Source organism: Phyllostomus discolor, chromosome 3, assembly GCF_004126475.2.
Source record: "Phyllostomus discolor isolate MPI-MPIP mPhyDis1 chromosome 3, mPhyDis1.pri.v3, whole genome shotgun sequence".
In the NCBI taxonomy this organism is placed as follows: Eukaryota; Metazoa; Chordata; class Mammalia; order Chiroptera; family Phyllostomidae; genus Phyllostomus; species Phyllostomus discolor.
In genome coordinates this window covers 143,476,019-143,481,679 of record NC_040905.2, presented here as the reverse complement: position 1 = coordinate 143,481,679, position 5,661 = coordinate 143,476,019, and the positions used below count along the sequence as shown (strand labels likewise).

Sequence of the window (5,661 nt, the reverse complement as noted above, 5' to 3'; positions counted from 1 at the left end):
CTCCTCCCACAATTGGCTATACTTGCCAGCACTCCCATGTCCTTCCAGCTTTACTGGGCTGCCATAGTGAGTCTGGGCAGGCATGACCCAATGTCATGGAGCCAATCATCTCCAAACTCCTATGCAGGTGCTGTAACTAGGGGGGAGTTGCCTCCCAGTTATGTCTGGGAGGGAAGTTACTTCCATCCTCCTGGCTCAGATCATGGCCACAGCTATCGAACGTATCTATGCAACCAGTTAAAGGTTCTAGATATGTTAAATGACCATGCCAGAGGTTAGCTGCAAAGCTGTTGCTATGCAAAACAGTTGTCAATGGCCCTGCTCCAACTGTCCCTTCCCCCAACTCATACCTGAAGGGGGGAAGGGGTGAGGACATCTTATATGTCTTTCTAATACACTCTGAGTTCTGGGCCCCATTCCAAATCCCTATTTGGGCCCCCCTCTTGGCTGCACCCTGTTATAATAGTATAATGAGCTTTGGGGTCTGTCTCTGGTCAATTTTTCCTCCATCTTAGAATGATCTGCTTCTAGTCAGTTTTGCTATTGACCTCTATAATCACCTCAAGGATTTTTCTGTCTTAAGCAGTTTCCCTTTGGTCATGTGTGGGGGTGAAGGTTTTGGTGTGAGTATGTTAACTCCTACCTCCTTACTCCACTTGTCAGGAATTTCCCCAAATTTCCCTCTATCCTGCTTTAGTATAACCACAGCAGCCAGACAAATCCTGATTCAACTCTACATAGTAGACGTTGCAACTTTAGGCAAATTATATCTCCTTTATGGTTCTCAATTTCCACTTGTATTAAATAAATATAATTACAGTGCGTAGTTCACAGTGTTTCTGTGAAGATAAAGGATAAAGTTCTTGATGTATAGTTGTGTCATAATATACAGAATTATAATCACACTTTGAAAGAGAAGTCTATTAATTCAATGAAAGGTGCCAAGGAAAACATGCTTTGGTTGTGTTATGTGGAAAAAGCTGACTATCAGAGGTTTAGTGGGATATTTTGTGGTTTTATATGCCCTGATACATATGGATTAATAAGGATTAAAGTGTTCGGGCTAAGAAAAAAAGCAAGACCTTTTGAGAGGTATTCTCTTAGTCTCATAAGTGAGATTATTATAGCAGAGGACTCATTTCCCAAAAGCCCATAGCCTTGCATAAATTCCTAAAATTTCCTTCCTTTTAACAGATAACTAATTCTTTAGCTCATCAATTACACACTATGTTTCCTTACATAGTGTATTTTCCTTACAGTGCATTTTTACAGAGAGAAGGTAGAAGATAAGTCAAATTGAAGCCAAAGATTTCTTTACTCTGATTTCTCAGATAACGCGTATATGGCATTATAAGAACAAATACTACACTTGATCTTAGCCAAAAGGCTGAGAAGTAATAACTTATATGGTATTATAGATTTAAGGAACGGCAACTGAATGAAGGGTCAGGGGCTTAGATTTTAGCTTTAGCTCAGCTGTTAAGTAACTACTGTTTTAGTATTTTCATTTACCATTTGTAGACCTCAGTGTAACCATGCAAACTGGGTTTCAGCCACTTGGTACCTTTAACCCACATGATCCAATAATTTGTGTTGAAGGAAACAGACTTTTATCAACAGGTTTCCAACCTTGAGGAGCTGAGAGCAGTCCAGCTTGGAGCCCTTCTCTCTCATGCGGTCCAGAACTTCACTTGCTCCCCCAAAGACTGTAAAACCCTGCCCAGAAGTTCCCCATTTCCTCATCTGTTTTTAAGCCAGTCACACAAACAGATGCCCATCTTCTCTGGCATGTGTACTTGTGGGTTTCCCAGTGGCCATCTTCTTGCAGCAGCTCTCTCCTTCAGGGTCAGGGGTGCACTTGTTCTCAGTCTCCATGCAGCAGTCCAGGAGGCACATGTCTCAGCATGGGGCCCTGCCTCCAGGAGTGGGCTTCCATCCATGCAAGGTCTAAGCCTCTGGTGGGTCCAGCATCACCTGGTCCCACCAGCACTCCTATATACACAGGGAGCAGGGCCAGAAGCCCAGGACATCCAAATGCCCAAAGCCTAGAGAGAGAAAGAACTTGCACCAAGTTCCAAAGCAAAAAAGTCACTTTGTGCCAGGCATGTGTGTGTGTGTGTGTGTGAGAGAGAGAGAGAGAGAGAGAGAGAGCCCTCTTCCACCCTTTACTTTAAAAAACGCCCTCCCAAATACCCACATGCACAGGAAGCCAGTGAGATTGTCCAGCTTTTCCTATGGTGCATCAGTGCTTACCATTTTTGTCAGCTCTGAGATATCTTTGACCCTCTTTAGTCAGGGCAAAAGTTTCCCAGCCACACAAAGGTGCATATGTATCTGTTAGTGCAGAGTGGAGTGGTTGGCCCCACAGCTCACACAGATGCGCTTCTCCCCAGCTATACTCTCAGTCACATTTACAATTTGTCCTGAGAGCAGGCTCCTTCCACAGCTCCTCCTTTCAGGAAGGCACAAGCTATTTTATCTGCTTTTGTTATGCAATGTGCCTCAAACACTGTGCCTTCAGCTCCCTCAGCACCCTTCTGGCCCCACCCTGCCTTTTGCAGGGCTTGGGGGTTCCACTATTTTCCAGGGACCTCTGCTCTGGCCTACCCCATTACATTTGTATTCTCCACGGTATGATAAGGTTGGGTAAATTACTTCTCGGGGGTTTATCGATCCATCTTGTCTATCCGATAGTCCATGAGACTTAGTGACAAACACTCATATCTCTGAGAAGCATACACAGTGCCAGCTGTATAAATACCTACAGCTAAACTTTTGATAGGTAAATAGGAAGACAGATAGATAGAGATATTTGGAGATGTCCTACCTGATTTGGCAAATCTAAGTGGAAATTATGTTACTGTTAACTTCCTTTTACGTTTTATGCAAAACAATGTGGTCTACCCAATCTCTTATTTTAAGCACTTCTTTGATTTGTGGTCAGAATGTTTTAAAAAATCTACTGATAGATAAATACATATGTATTTATTTAATTTTTTCATATCCATTTCTAGTTTCCTCCACAAAAGAGCAAAGAAATTAATAGAAATATTCTCACAAAATCTAATGACTGCAATCTTGCATGCAAGAGATAATTTAATTCACATAATGGTTTTATTATTGATAGATCTTTCATTTCTAATTAATATTTCTCACAAGATAAAAATATTAAACTTCCTATAAAACATCAAAGAATGACTAAATAATATAAAAACATGTTTATATTAAATAATTCTATAGCTACTAAATAGTGGACATTTATTTTGAGAATATCTAGAATAGTTTTTCAAATGATCCCAAGCTCTCCTGAATATAGATAAAAGGAAGTGCTATTAAAACAAAAACAAAAACTAAAACAAAACATGGTTTCTCTTTATTGGAGAACAAATAAAGAAAAGCACAACACAAACAAATAAAACACTTTTGGGGCCTTTGTTTCAGGGTGAAACATTGGATATAATAGTTATCCTGATCATTGCAAAGATTAGGGGAAGATAGCAGCTTTAAAAGGTTTTAATGGGTCAAGAGTGATCAGAGGGATGGATGTGTGCCTTGCATCTGTATAACCCAAAACTTATGAATAATGCACCCATTGTTGATTGAAAATGAAAGAGCATATATATAAAATTGTTTCCCGAAGGGAAAGAAACAATAAAGAATGGGGAGGGGCCTGGGAGAAAAGAAATTAAAGAGGATAGAGGAAAGTACAACTAACTCTATTACTACTCAAACCATGTAGGACTTGGAAGGAGCAAGAGAAGGAGCTAAATCAAACACTTAGCTGGAAAGGAGAAACAGAGAGCAAACAGAAAAAGAATCCAATTACTTTATGTTTGTTTTTGTAAATGGTTTTCTGTAAGAGGAAAAAAGAAAACTATTCTGACTTGTTTTCCTCTGTACTATACTGCTGAGAGCAGTCAGTACCTTATGAGTAAGTCCAAGTGACTGCTGATACTTCTGTTAATGCTAATTAACCTCCTGCTACAAATATCAACAAACCCACATCTGAGCTTTGTCTGCACATCATTCCACTCTCCTCCTTTTAATTTGAATTGCAATAGTCACCATTGGTTGCTACTTATTGGCTGAATCACATTAGCAGTTGGAAAACAAGTAGACAGTCAGGGGTCACACTGTTATTTTTCCAGACAGAAAAGAAACAAAGGTTTGCAATGTATTCAAGAACTCAAAATTTAATTTCTATAAGGAAAAGCAGATGGGAGATTCACTATTGGGATGTGGTGGTTGAGGTTTTTCTTTTTTTCTGGGAATATTTGGATTTAATGATTAGAATCTTATTTGGTATCAGGAATGTCTAGGATATTGGACATTCACACATCTGGGTTATTTCTAGTGCAATGTAAGTAGTTTTCAGAAGTATAGTGAGAGCTCTCTCAAATTCCAGTAGTTTGCATAAGTTCTCTTTAATTCTTTGTCTATGTAATTATTTCAGGAGCTTTAAAAACATGTATTGTTACATTTCTCAACATGGAGAACTGTAAAAAGCCTGAAGACTTACTTTCTACTCCTAGGGTTCTGCTTTCTCAGAGCTCCTGTGGTCTAATGTTAATTATTCTGGAGTTGTTTGTATTCTTGTGTCTATAAATGGCACATCTTTACAGGGAGTAGATTTGCAGCAATTAAGGACTAGATTTTTGAAAGCTCATTCATGCCGCGTCTGTTGGTATTTCCACCCTCCTCGGTACAATGAAAATCAGAGGGTGCAATTATGGACTGCAGCTCTATGCTCTGCCTTGGAGTTAAGACCTTGCTACAGCTGAGCTTCACTTTCCTTATCTGTGAAATTGAGATGGCCATTCCTATGTCTTTAATTTGGTGTGAGGACTAAATGTAATAGTAAATGTGAAGGAAGAACTCAGTATTTACTACATGGTGGGTGCTCAGTTGATGGCAATGCCCTTCCTTTATCTCTTAATCTTCTACTTATTCTCTGAAAATGAAGATTCTATTGAAAGATATGACCAAGTCAGCGAAGCCAGTGAACATCTAAGAAAGAAACTCTCTTCTCCAGAAACTGGGCTGATCTTGTATTTAAAACATTCGTCTTGGAGTCAAATTAAAATGATCCAAATGAGTAGAGAGGTGATCACTCTCTATTACACTAAATACTTTAAGTGTCTTTGTGGCATCAGGACAGCAGTATTCAAGGAATTGCATGTTATACAGATGACTAATGAAGCCCTTGTTATTATAGAAGTTAACATCTACAGCTACATTTTTTATATCTTTAAAACTAGAACTGAACGACAATGTACAGGAGGCAGAGAATAGAAAATAAAGGGCTATAATATAAAAGTTCTATGCAGGCAAATGGTGATGATTCCCAAGGAGGCCAGTTCTGCTTAGCAGGCCTATGATTTCTGTGGTGTTGAGTTATGTAGACTTATTAGCAGTTATCCTTTCTCTCTAGAACTTTCCTTTCTGACCTCAATTTCCAGGTACAGGCAAAATGGTGAAAAGGGAAAAAAAACCTAAGTTTTTGTAGTTCAGAAGAAATTTCTCTTAACATAAAGTCTAACACTCCAGTTGTCCTTAAAATGGCTCCATAACTGTATAGCAAAATAGCTCTCAATTTTAGGCTTGAGAATTCACTACTCCCTCACTTGGCAGCTCTGGATATTTAATGGACTTCCTTATGTT

At 39.2% G+C, this 5,661-nt stretch overlaps 1 pseudogene; it reads right to left on the bottom strand.

Annotated features, from left to right (window-relative positions):
* Positions 1 to 1,274: 1,274 nt before the first annotated feature.
* LOC114513507 lies at positions 1,275 to 1,399 on the bottom strand (annotated as a pseudogene).
* Positions 1,400 to 5,661: the final 4,262 nt, after the last annotated feature.